The sequence below is a fragment of the Panthera onca genome, chromosome B2 (genome assembly GCF_046562875.1).
Source record: "Panthera onca isolate mPanOnc1 chromosome B2, mPanOnc1 haplotype 2, whole genome shotgun sequence".
Lineage (NCBI taxonomy): Eukaryota > Metazoa > Chordata > Mammalia > Carnivora > Felidae > Panthera > Panthera onca.
This window is the reverse complement of record NC_138343.1, coordinates 123,596,965-123,610,234: the sequence shown is the minus strand read 5'-3', so window position 1 is coordinate 123,610,234 and position 13,270 is coordinate 123,596,965. Positions and strand designations below refer to the sequence as shown.

General features: G+C 42.6%; 1 long non-coding RNA gene across 2 annotated transcripts in view; it reads right to left on the bottom strand.

Annotated features, from left to right (window-relative positions):
- Positions 1-13,270, bottom strand: part of LOC144616276 (uncharacterized) — an 82,136-nt gene that overhangs the window by 43,092 nt on the left and 25,774 nt on the right. Inside the window, exon 3 of one of the 2 annotated variants that reach the window (XR_013555421.2) lies at positions 7,429-7,755. The exons of the other annotated variant lie outside the window; for it this stretch is intronic. This is a non-coding gene — a long non-coding RNA (uncharacterized LOC144616276). Of the gene's footprint in view, positions 1-7,428; positions 7,756-13,270 lie in introns of those variants that run through there. 2 annotated transcript variants of the gene reach the window in all.

Genomic DNA, 13,270 nt, shown 5'->3' with positions numbered 1-13,270 from the left:
GGGTGACAGGCTTTTTTAAAAAAATGTCATAAAAGTGTTGTGAAAGAATATTTTTATATTTCATGAATCTCGATTATTTGTACAGTGTAACAGTGTATCATATTGCATGATTGGAAGCAATGTATTTGTTATGTAAAACAAGGCTATATTTTCCAGAGTAATATCTCTATTAAGCATAAATATAATTTCCCCCAGCAAGTCCAGAGAACATTCTGGTAGGTTAGTCTGCTTTTTGTCATACATTGATGAGTATTTTCCCAGGACAGTAAATATTCCTTGAAAGCCTGATGTGTGATGACTGTATACTATGTGATTAAACACTGTTCCTGATTTTGTTGCTGTCTCATGAGATTTGGGTTGTTTCTTATCTTTCCATATTAAACAAAATAGCATTATGATTTCTTGAGTTCTTTTTTAACGTTTATATCTTTTTGAGAGACAGAGAGACAGAGCCTGAGCAGGGTGAGGGGCAGAGAGAGGGAGACACAGAATCAGAAGCAGGCTCCAGGCTCTGAGCTGTCAGCACAGAGAGCGACACGGGGCTCGAAGCCACAAACTGCAAGATCTTGACATGAGCTGAAGTCAGACGTTCAACCCACTGAGCCACTCAGGCGCCCCAAGACCAATTTTAAATGCTACTGCTGGATGCTTCAGTCCTTTCAGTCAGTGTTTGTCTCCTGGATGGCATGGGGAGTTTGGGGGTTTTAGATTTCCTGACAGATTTAGCCTACTGCTTCTTTTCTTCCTGGCTAAGAGCTGGGCCATCTGACCACAACTGGGTCAGGATGGATAGAAACAGGAACAGCTGGGCTCTGAGTGGCCAAGGCCAAGCTGGAGGGGAGGTCCAGCTAGTTTCCTTGATTATTCTTCAGCTCTGGGCCTTCTTTTCCCATTGGGTAACGATTCTCCCCCTTCTTCCTTAGATCAGTCCTCATCTGGTACTACCGTTTGATAGTACCAGATGGTTTCTTTTAGTTCCAGTTCTCAAATTTCTCTTCAAGTAGCTGCATAGGCAACTGTGATATTGTGATTTATAATAAGAAATGGACATTTAGTCTTTGACCCCATTCCAGACACAGAGCTCATAAAACTCTAGGAATTTTTAAAGCGTGAAAGTGATAGAGTTGTCGTTTGTTATGTTAATGTGGGGGTGTTTGGCAAGCATCTCAGGATGGGAGCGGGTCGCCTGGGGAACCAACCAACCTAGCAATGAGAAGTTTGGGACTCAGTCCTATTGGCTCTGACCTCCAGGGAGGGGAGAGAGGCTAGAACCAATGGCCAATGATTTAATCAATCATGCCTTTGTAACGAAGCCTCCATAAAAACCCAAAAGGACATGGCTCAGAGAGTGTCGGTGTTGGTGAACACACATAGATTTGAGGAGACTGGTGTGCCTGGAGAGTTCATGGAAGCTCTATGCCCTTTCCCCATACCTTGCTTTATGCGTCTGTTCCATCTGGCTGTCCCTGAGTTATATTCTTTCATAAGAAACCAGTAGTCTAGTAAGTAAGATATTTCTGAGTTCTGTGACCTGCTCTAGAAAATCAACTGAACCCAAGGATGAGGTTGTTGGAACCCCCAATCTGTGGCCAGGCAGAAGCACAGGTGACAACCTGACTTGCATCTGGCACCCGAGTGGGGATGGGTGGAGTCTTGTAGAACTGAACCTTTAACCTGTGCAATCTGACACCGCTTCCAGGCAGACAGCATCAGACTTGAGTTGAATCGTAGGACACCTAGCTGGTGTCCTACAGAGAACTGCTCGGTGACATGGGGAAGAAAGCCACACGCTAAAATCAGTTGGAATCAGAATCTTAACAACCTAGACTTGTTTCAGCACCACAGTCCGTGTTGGGCTTTCATGTTCCACCCCCAGAACCCCAGAACTGGATCCTGACCTGGCACCTGGTTCCTGCTCTCTGCCAAGAGCTTCTGGATACCTACTAACCCTGTCTGCCTCCCAGACCTGGGAGTTTCTTCACAGTGCCTCCATCACTGTAATCAACTCCTGTATGCTAGGGTTCTTTCTCCAATTGTCCTTTCTCTGAAAAGCAGAGCTCTCTTCTAGTGTCTGCAACTGTATCCATTCTGTAAGTACTTGCCCCATGCCCGTGATGAGGACCAGCTCCTCCTGTTAGGAATCATCCCTTCTAATCCTGGCTCCTCTTTACTCTGTTGTCCTGTGACCCTGCCTCTCTGTGCCTCTACTGCATCGTTATGTGGAGATAATAACAGTACTTGCCTCCTAGAGTTAGGAGATGGCAATAAATTAACATGCGCAAACAGCTCAGAAAGTTGCTCTATACTTCAGTGTTTAATGCATCTTGGCTCCATACTTAAGTGTTTAATGCATCTTAGCTTTATTATCTTAGCAAATTTCTCTCCAAGCTCTGTTATCACCAGGGATGAAATTCAGGCTGCTCTTTCCTTGAAGTCCCACTACAGGGACAGACAAAGTGAGGCAGGGGAAAGTTCTTGGACTGCTGCTTCTCTTTCTAGGACATCACAAATGGCCCAACAGCCCTCCTGCCAAATTCAGAGCCAGCAGTCAATTGTATTTCCCTTTTATCTTATTTAAAACAAGGTCCTAGGGGCGCCTGGGTGGCTCAGTCGGCTAAACGTCCGACTTAGGCTCAGGTCATGATCTTGTCCGTGAGTTCGAGCCCCGCATCGGGCTCTGTTGTTGCCAGCTCAGAGCCTGAAGCCTGCTTCAGATTCTGTGTCTCCCTCTCTCTCTGACCCTCCCCCATTCACACTCTGTCTCTCTCTGTCTCAAAAATAAATATTAAAAAAAAAAATTAAAAAAAAATAAATGAAACAAGGTCCTAAAAAGAAATATTGACTTCTGAATTGTACACAATAGGACTCTAATGGGTGTTTGTTAAAGGGAGCATTCCATGTGTAGAAAGGGCTTGCTTTGAGCTGTATCTCTTTTAGTCTCATGTTCCAGGCTCAATGTGAGGTAAGATGAGGCTGGGAAAAGTATGTCAAAATTCAGTGTATTATGTAACTCTCAAGAAGTGGACCACAGAAAACTGAATGCTGACAAATTCATAGAAACGGAATAGAATGGTGGTTGCCAGGGCCTGAGGGTGGGGGAAATGGAGAGACATTGGTCAAAGTGTACAAATGTTTAGCTTTAAGATGATTAAGTTCTGGGGCTCAGTATTCATTGTGGTGACTATAGTTAATAATGTGTATCGTATACTTGAAAAGTTGCTAAGAGAGATCTTAAACGTTCTTACCACACAGAAAAAAAAAATTATAATACTGTCAGGTGATGGATGTGCTAACTAAATCTTACTATGGTCGTCATTTTGCAGCATACATGGGTATCAAATCATAATACTGAACACCTTACACTTACACGTTATATGTCAATTCTATATCTCACGAAAGCTGGGAGATCGAGGAAGGTGTGCTAAGAATGCTTCACAGGTGGGCCAGCAAGTTGTGATCCAATTTCCGAATTTATTGATTGCAAAATCAGTTTCTTTGTGTAACGTCTTTTAGCGATTGGTTCTCATTTCTGACTTGTTTCACCTTGGTTAGAGCCTATGAATCCTTCATATGTGTGCTTAAAGTCTTGTGCTGAATGAGAAAAAAAAAAAAAAAAAGCTTGCCGCTGGAAGATTCTAAAAATGGGCAGGAGAGATCCTTCAAGTATATATTAAGCATGATTGGAAGTCCCACAATGCAGGTGACAAGAATTGGAAATAACAAGGAAGCGTGTCAAGTGGAAAAACCATGGGTTAATTCTAATCTTCCCATTGTGCCAGCTCTGAGGCGTCACCAGAAATAGCTGTGGGTCCTGGAAGCTGTGGTCATAGTCTGAATATGCCATGAACACGGGAGGAAACGGGGATGAGGAGGCCGGTTATGCCTCATTCCCTTCCAGCCCCCCTTACGTACACAGGAAGTAATAGCCAGGACTGTCATCTTTTAGGACAAAGGATGATGATGTAAAAACAGTCTGAAACATAAAGATCGCAGATGATCATCCATAAGTCATGTAAACTGACCACTTGACCCTTCATCTGATTTACTTTTTAAACCTGAACATCTCATTGTGTGATTTCCTTGCCTGTATATCCCCTTCTGTGCCCTGAGAATGAGACACACTCTTTTTCCCCAGCTAGTCTTCGGGGACCCCGAGTTATTTTTGAATGGTTCTAAATCCAGTTTAAACACAGAAAAAGGGAAGGTCTTAGAAAAGAAGTATTTTTGTTTGGTTTCCTTTTTTACAAAAATAGAATATATCAAGGTAAGCTAAACAATGGACTTAAGAGATCCCTTTCAGATCATGTTCATTCTGATAATGTAAAAGTTGGCGACTCTTATGCCCTCACTTTGATGCTGATGTTAGTACATGTAATACATTTAAATAGTTGGTGTTTGTTAGCTATTCTTATGCATAATTTCATCAACCACTTTTTGAAAACATATTTTCCCTTACATTTGGAACATCTTTCACTAACCGTCAAGTTAATAAATTGAAGGTTTTGAAGTTTTCTTCATAAATGTCATTAAATTTTAAATAATCGCTTTCATATATACATCCCTTTAGGATTTTCAGAATACTATTAAAATAGTTGGCTTTTGATAGATATTGTATTCAAGGCAGTTGCACCTAACATGTTTTTAACATCTGAATTCTTGCGGAGTAATTTTCTGGATTATTTCCCTTTCATTCCTTTGAGAATTTATACAGGCAACCCGTGCTTTGTACGTGTTGTGTTAACTGAAACTCATTTGTATCGGAACCGTGAGAAGTGAGGGCTGCTTTATGTTTGTTTGTTTGAACCTCATCAGGGTTCAAACATCACTTTTGGGAGACTAGAACACCTTGGTATTCTGATAGTAGTGTCGTTTTTCTCTAAAATTATTGAGAAATTATTGAGATTGCCTTTAACAGACGTATATTTCCTCTGTTAGCACCAGCCGCTGGCGACGCTTCCGGTGCAGGACAAACACAAAAGGATCTCTGTGCAGCTCAATGTTCCCACCAAGTTGTTCGGCTAGAATTCTGGTCCTTGGTCCAGTTCTTCCCAGCGTTCATGAAAAGAGCAAGGAGAATCCCCTAAGTGACCCTTTGTGTCCCACATGGTCTTGGGGGTTCCCAGCCACTGATGTAGCAGCCAACTATTTTCAAGGAGTCTGGTGAACCTGTACCACTGTCCCCAGACCCTCCTTAGCAATAACCTGACACCTGTGTCAGCATGTGCCCCAAACTCACCCATGCTCGACTCTCTAGTTCCCCCATCCCTGGCCCTTGGCAATTGATTCATCTGTACTGAGAAAAATGGAAGATACTATTAGTGTGTACCTCATAGGGTTGTTTCAAGGGGGTAATGAAATGCCTAGAGTGCACTTTGCGTTTTGTAAACACACAGTAATTATTCAGTGTTAGCACTTATTATTGCCCCATAGAGGATAATTCTGAGGCTTGAAGCCCTACTCTTAGGAGACATAAACTTAGACTTTTCAAGAGCCTTTGAAGCCTCCATTCTAATCTGACCTGGGCCACTGTATCAGTTTCCTGCAGCTGCTGTAACAAATTACCATAAATTTGGTGGCTTAAAATAGCATGGATTGATTACCTTATAGTCTGGAGGTCAGAAGTCCTACAATCCAGGTGCTAGTAGGGCTGCGTTCCTCCAGAAGGCTCAAGGGAAGAGCCCATTTCCCTTCTTTGTTCAGCTTCTAGAAGCCGTGATCTTCCTTGGTTTGTGGCCCCTTCCTTCATCTTCAAAGCCAACAGCACAGCATCTTCACATGTCCTCCTTTGTCTCTGTGCACCTGCTACCATGATCCTATCTCTTGACCTATGACCCTGACACTGCTGCTTTTCTCTTCTCAGGAACACTGGACCCACCTTGATAGCATGATAATCACCCCATCTCTCTATCACAAGATCACAGGTTTGGAACATGAGGATGTAGCCATAATTGGGGGTCCATTATTCCACCTACTAGTGCCACTTTTCAGATTTCATCTGATTTCTCATTTTTAATATAACCCAAATACTAGGTGACACTGAAGTGTTGAACTCAGCCAACTCAACTCTCAAAGCCATTCCTTGCTAGGGTTGTTTACACATTATCAGGTATCAGAAAGATCCAGACAAGAACTCTGGCAGATGTTGTGAGTTGGCTGATCCATCACCCATTTCTAACACTTTTCTCCTTTTATTTCCTCTACCCAAAAGTCTAGGGGTACCTGGGTGGCTCAGTTGGTTAAGCATCCAACTCTTAATCTCAGCTCAGGTCATGATCTCATGGTTTGTGAGTTTGAGCCCTGCATCAGACTCTCTGCTGTCAGCATGGAGCCCACTCCATATACTCTGTCCCATTTCATGCTCTCTCTCTCTCTCTCTCTCTCAAAAATAATAAATAAATATTTTTTAAAAAGTCCATACTTCCTTGGAATGGCCAAGCAGCACAGTTTTTGCCAATCAGATATAAGTAAAAATCTGTTGTGAATTTTGAGAAACTTTGCTTGCATCATTAAAAAGGACATATATCTTCCCTTTTGGGGGATGTAAATCTGATAGTTGGAGCTTCAGCAGCCATCTTGTAATCATGAGGAAAAGGCAGGGCTAGGGAATCACAGAGACATTGGCCCTTCCATTGTTGCATTACTGACACAACTTCAGTAACCACACTAGCAACTTCTGTTATGTAAGAATAAGTCAACTCATATTTTGTCTAGCCACTGTATTTAGGTTCTCTGTTACTCGTGGTTGACCAAACATAATACCAGCTTAAAAAAATTACCTAGCCTAACCATAAATGCCTCATCCTGCAGAAGCCATATGGAAACCTGACAACAGTGGGAATAAACACTAATAATATTATAATGGATAATGAACTTATGCTATTATATGATAATTTTTAGACTTATTAATGGAAAACCCCTCTTTTGAGTGAAACGAATAACTTCACAGAACCAGAATCAAATTGTTGGCTAATGTAAGCTGGCCAAGGAGACCTTGCCAAGTATTTTTCTTTTCAAAAACATCTCCCATTCTTGCTTTTAATCTTAGCTCCTGCTTGTCCTTAAACTCCTTATTTCTGTAATAAACAATAATTTTCTGCCTCTGTTTATACTAGACTTGGTTTACTTATTTTCTCACTAGTGTTTTTTTTCGGGGGGTCGTTGAATTTTGTTCCTTTCAGTTCTGAAACGTCAAGGTTCTGTATCACTGCAGAAGCAAAAACCTTTGTTTTTAAAGGCTAAAATACTTCTCTCAGAGGGGTTTTCCAGAAGAACTGAGTGGTGTACTCAGGAGTGCAAATTAGAGGGAAACCCCTTAGCTTCTCTCATCCCCCAATGGCAGCCAGTTTCCATGAAGCATTGATTACAGACTCCATAAAAGTATGTGCCCATCTTCTGACCTCTGAAGACACAGACAATAAGCCAGAAGGATGCGTAATCAGCAGCATGTATGTAGGATTATGTGGAACGTGGGATGCTTAGTGAGAACCAGAAAAAGTAGAGAGAAGGTAAGAGAGAGAGGTTCAGTTGTTAGCTGGTCTTAGCAGAAGATTTAGTCTTTATAGAAAACTCTACAGTCTTATCTAACACACATCAGTGGTGCATCTGGATGACTCAGTGGGTCGGGCTCACAACTCTTGATTTCGGCTTGGGCCATGGTCCTAGGGTTGTGGGACTGAGTCCCACATAGTGTGGAGCCCTCTTAAGATTCTCTCTTTCTTCCTCTGCCCCTCTCCTCCACTTGTGCTTGGTCTTTATCTTTAAAAAAAAATTAAAAATAAGTAAATAAATAAAGTAAAACGCGTTAGTTAAATTATTAGAACTGTTCCCAATGTAATTCTTTAATGCTAGAAAACTCATAGAAAATTCTGTAATTTTAGGTATTTCCACCCTGAACTACATACATATATACATATACATATGTGTGTGTGTGTGTAATTTTAAGATGCTGTAGATTTTATAAAGCACCATCAATTTAAATGCAGCTTTTGTGTGTGTAAGGAAAAAAAGCAAATCACATTGAATGGACAAACCAATTCTTACACAGACTACTTTCAGAGAGGCTTAAAGTATGCAAAGCAAAGATTTTGGTCTTTGAAGGAAAGTCATTCTTTTGGCTCCTTCAGGAGAGATCGAAGCTCAGATTCCTCACTTGGAATGTGAGGAATGGCGATGGGGGTGGGGTGTTGGGGGGTTGCTAGGGAGAAAGGCCAGGAGAATTATGAGAAAAAAAGATCAGATCCCAACTTGGTAGATACTTACAACAAATGTAAAACTTGGTTGTCTTCAGAGAACAATAGAATTTCCTGAACAGGTTTTACTTATCCTGGTTCATTTGAAGATGAAACAGGGCCTGCCCTTGGCAATATTGTGAAAAGATGAAGACCTTTTATGGCTCATGGGAAAACACCCAGGAAAATCAGGAATGTAAGTTTGGGTTCTAACTTTACAACTAATTTATGGTGTGACAGGAGCACCTTATTTAAGCTTCCTGGTCTACAGTATTCTTTTGGAAAGTTAACACAATAGACCTTTGGTCTCCCACAAAATAGCGGAGCCACCGGGAGCATAGAGATGGATTTCTTCAGGATTATCCAGTGAGTTATGGGCTGGAGTGAGACGGGGGAGGTCCCCCCATTGCAACAGAGTGGCCTCAGGGCCTTGGCTGGTGAAATGCAACTACTGGGGCCAGTGGGCAGCAGGTGCTGGGGGCAGGAGATGGCACCAGACACCCACCACCAATCTTCGAGCTCCTTAAAGACAGCCCACCAGGCAAAGGGGCTGATGAGGAGTGAGGGCAAAACCCCGGGAAGACCATGAAGACTAGCAGAGGCTGGGGGCGCCTGGGCGGCTCAGTCGGTTAAGCATCCGACTCCTGATTTTGGCTCAGGTCACCGTCTCACCACTTGTGAGTTTGAGCCCTGCATGGAGCTCTGTGCTGCCAGCGTGGAGCCTGCTTGGGACACTCTGTCTCCCTTGCTCTCTGCCCCTCGCTCTCTTTCTCTCTCTCTCTCTCTCTCAAAAATAAACATTAAAAGAAAGAAAAAAAAACTAGCAGAGGCTGAAAGTAGTGAAGCACCTCCCTTTCCAAACTGCGTGACAAGAACAGGTGGTGAAAGCCAAGTGGTCAGTTTGTCTCTGCCTTTAAGCCTTAGCTTCCTGCCTATCCTGTCTTCATGGTTTGCTCTGAGGCACCAGTAAGCATGTTAACCTCATTCAGTCTGCTATGTGATAGAGCAGTGGCAAGGAGAGTTTTAAGATTGCAAAGTGGCCGAAATGTGAGAAAATATAACAAACTGAAAGTAGGAGGGGTGTGTGGAATCTACATATGCAAATGGAATGAATCTTAAAATAGCGAAGAGGGGTACCTGTGTGGCTCAGTCCGTTAAGCGTCTGACTTTGGCTCAGGTCTGACTTCAGCTCAGATCATGATCTCACAGTTCATGGGTTCGAGCCCTGCATCCGACTGCTGTCAGCACAGAGCCTGCTTCAGATCCTCTGTCCCCTTCTCTCTCTACCCCTTCCCCACTTGTTCTCTCTCTCTCTTTCAAAAAATAAATAAACCTTTCAAAAAAAATAGAAGAATTATGGAGAAGAGAGATTTATCATAGAACACAAGCTTATCAGTGTCCCATGCCAAGCAATCAACAGTGATCACATGTTTTCTACTTACAAATAAATAGACTTAAGAAGGATCCTTTAGAACATAATCTAATCATAGAACAGGACCTTTTGTTCTCATTCTAGAATGGTGTTTTTTCAAAATATAGGTCACACTCACAAGTGTGTCATAAAATCAATTAGTGGGTCATGCGTAGCAACTTTTCTCTCTGATAAAGTAGAAGATATCAGATTATATCACACAAAGTAAGTTCTGTGAACTTGAGTTTCAGGTGTGTGTGTGCTTGCGTGTGCTGGGGCATGATGTAAAATATAGTTTTTACTATGGGAAACTGTCAATAAAAATTAAAAAGAAAAGATCCTGGTGTGACATTACACGAGGCTTCCAGAAATTTGGGGGCAAACTCTGAGTTATGGGTTGAATTGTACTCCTCAAAAATATACATTGAAGCCCTAACCCCCAAGACTTATGAATGTGACCGTATTTATATATAGTGTCTTTGCAGACCTAGTATAGGTTGATACAGTAGGGAACAATTTAAACATAACGGGGATTTCACATTTGATTATGTACAATTTATTCTGGGAGAAACACTAAAAGAGTGCATAAAACTGCACTGGCAGAATCGAACTGCATAAGAAAACTCAAACTACAGGCACGTACCTCAGACACCTACCTGAGCCACATCAGTTCACTGTGTATCAGGATCCGTCCTCATTCGTGTCTGTCATTACACCTTACCTGACTGATTTCAGAAAACTTTCTTTCTATAACATGACACTAACTCCCAAGCTACAACCCCTTTCACAAGCAAAGTTCGTCTTTGTCAAGGTAAAGTACCGTGTTTATTGTAGTATTCATGCGTGTCTTATCCATTTAACGCGTGTGAAACTGTGCTACTGTTTTTAGCAGGCTCTCCCTTTTGTAAATGCACCAATGACGTGTGTGAGTTTTGTGCTCCAGTCACATCTGTCATTTAAGCCCCGTGGTTGTCACTGTGGGATTTTGCAGGGCACGGTGATTTTTAGGAATGCTACGTTGTGTCATAGCAGAACTGAGTGTATGGTATTTAAAACTGTGATAATGGATGAGATCATCCAGTGGGTGAGTAGAGAAGAGGGCAAGGGTTGAGTCCAGGGGCACTCCAGCCTTAACAGATAGAAAGGAGGAGCCAGTGAAGGAACCATTTTGTGAGATAGGAAGAAACTCAAGAGACATGGTGTTCTAGAAGCCAAGTGAAGGCAGTGTTTCAAGGAAAGGTCTAATCAATTGCATCTAGTGCTGCAGAGAAATCAAGAAACAAGAGTACTGACTGAGAAGTCACCACTGAATTTAGTAATTTGGTGGCAGAGTGGGGAAAAGCCTAACTGGAGACAATATATTTTTTGAATAATCATGAAATAAATTTTATTTGATTTTAACACAAGTCTTTTTCAAGTGAGTTCTGCCACTAACATGCACATTTATGTCTTGTATGGTGTCTCATAGATCAAGTTCTGCTTACAATTTTTAGTATCGCTATGGAGTCCCTCCTAAAGGTCTGACAGTGGGGCAGAAGCACTGTTTAAGGGAGCAGATTCTACAATTAAGACAGACTTTGTTGTACATTTCAGTGTCACTACTTACTAGTGATCTGACGTAAGCCTTACTTCAGATTTGCAAAGTGAGGTTCATATCCTACCGTGGTCATTGTCAGGACTGGGTAAGGGAAGTGCTTAGCATGGCATCTGACATAAGGATGCCTCATAAATGCTATTATTAATGTTTTTTTTTTTTTTTTACAATGATCTATGTAATGTTTGGCCTTGAATTTATAATGAAGTTGGGGGGATAAGACACAAAAAAATTAAATAAGCATAAATGAATAGAACCAAAGTAACCAGGGAAAGTGATACTTCCAACACGACTGAAAGGAGGAAGAGCGGTGAGAAGGGTCCCCTGGGCTTGCTGTGCACCTGCCACTCTGTAAAACCATAGCTACATGTCTTTGGTTGGTCCTCATACCACACTGTGATGAGGCATTCTCCCCAGCCCAAGGGTGAGAAGACCAACACTCTAGTAGGCTCATACCTTCCTCCAGGTCCCCAGTTAACAGGAGTGAGTGAGCTCATCTCTCAAATCCACGCTTGTGGAGACAGAGTGGAGCAGCAGAGAGGTACGGGGCTACGTCTCCACTCTCCGCCATATGCAAACACTAACAAGACAACAAAACAAAACCTGTGGCAAGCAAAGCTTCATTTTAGCCTGATGTTTCCTCTAAAGAACGACATCTAAGAAACAAACCCAAGGGAAGCCTGTGGCATATTCTTACCCTGGACCTTTTCTTCTTCTGGTAGGGTTAATCATATGGTGGAGCAGAGTTCCAGGGAAGGCACAGAAGGAGGACAGGTGTGGAAATGAGCAGCAAGTGTGTATAAAGGGGTGCTTACAGGAGACAAACACCGTGGTGTCTATTTCCCAGCCTGGCTGATCCACACATTTACTCTGCAGTGGACTGTGTACCTGTAGTCTGTGTGGCTCCTGTTGGGGTAACTAATGGGGGGGGGGCAGGTATTTGGATTTGAGGATGTCTCCACACTAGTTGAGCCTCTCAACTCAAGCTGCCAGAACATGGGTGACTGGTGCCCTGCAGGGTATGGTTCAAGGAGTGGCTTATATCTCTCTCCTCTCATTGGCCATTAAGGGTTCTTAAAGTGCTTCCTTAAGCAGAGAGTAGAGTCTAACTGGAAGAGATAGGCTGTGCCCCTGGGCATCATGTTAGCTAATTGTGAAGCTAGATGCTCAGTCTACCCACGTACTCTCAGTGGGTAAAGGCTATGGCCTTGAAGGATAAACCCATGACAGGTATGTTTTGATGGGCCGAGGGAAAATGGAACATGAAACTTTGTAGAGCTCCGTGGGACTTGGAAGGAGAGCGTTGATCAAGGTGTGTACTGGTTCCCCAAGGCTGTCATAACAAATGACCACAACTGGGTGACCTAACCTACAGAAATTTATTCTCTCACAGTTCTGGAGGAGGCTAGAAATGTGAGATCAGGTGTCGGCAGGGTGGGTTCCTTCTGGGCGTTCGGAGAGAGAATCTGTTCCATGCCTCTCTCCTATCTGCTGGTGGATGGCTGGAAATCTTTGGTTTCCCTTGGCTTATAGGCGTATCTCTCTGCCTTCATATTCCAAGGCTGTTTCTCCTGCATCTCTGTGTCTGTGTCGTTTCCTCTCTTCTTACAAGGACAACAGTGATATTGGATTAAAGCCCTGTCCTACTCCATAATGATCTCATCTTAACAATGATCTATATCTGCAAAAAAACCTATTTCGAAATAGGGTGACACTCTGAGATTCCAAAAAGAATATAAACGTTCCAGCCCTTACAAGAGGGGAGCATAAAACCATTAGGAGTTACTGTCTGTGAGAGAACAGAGAGGAAAGGAGAGGAAGGCGTCTCTGAAGGAAGGCTTGAAAGGACACAGAATACCAGTGAAGCAGGACAGGGTTATAACAGGAAGCACATGTACCATATGGGGCAGTGGAGATTTTAAAGAAGGAACCATTTACAGTCAGCGGTGGGGTTAAGTAAAAACAAACAAACAAAACAAGAGGGTGATGAAGAGCTCCAGAGCTAGCACAAGCAGGACGCCATTTCCACTAGCCCTC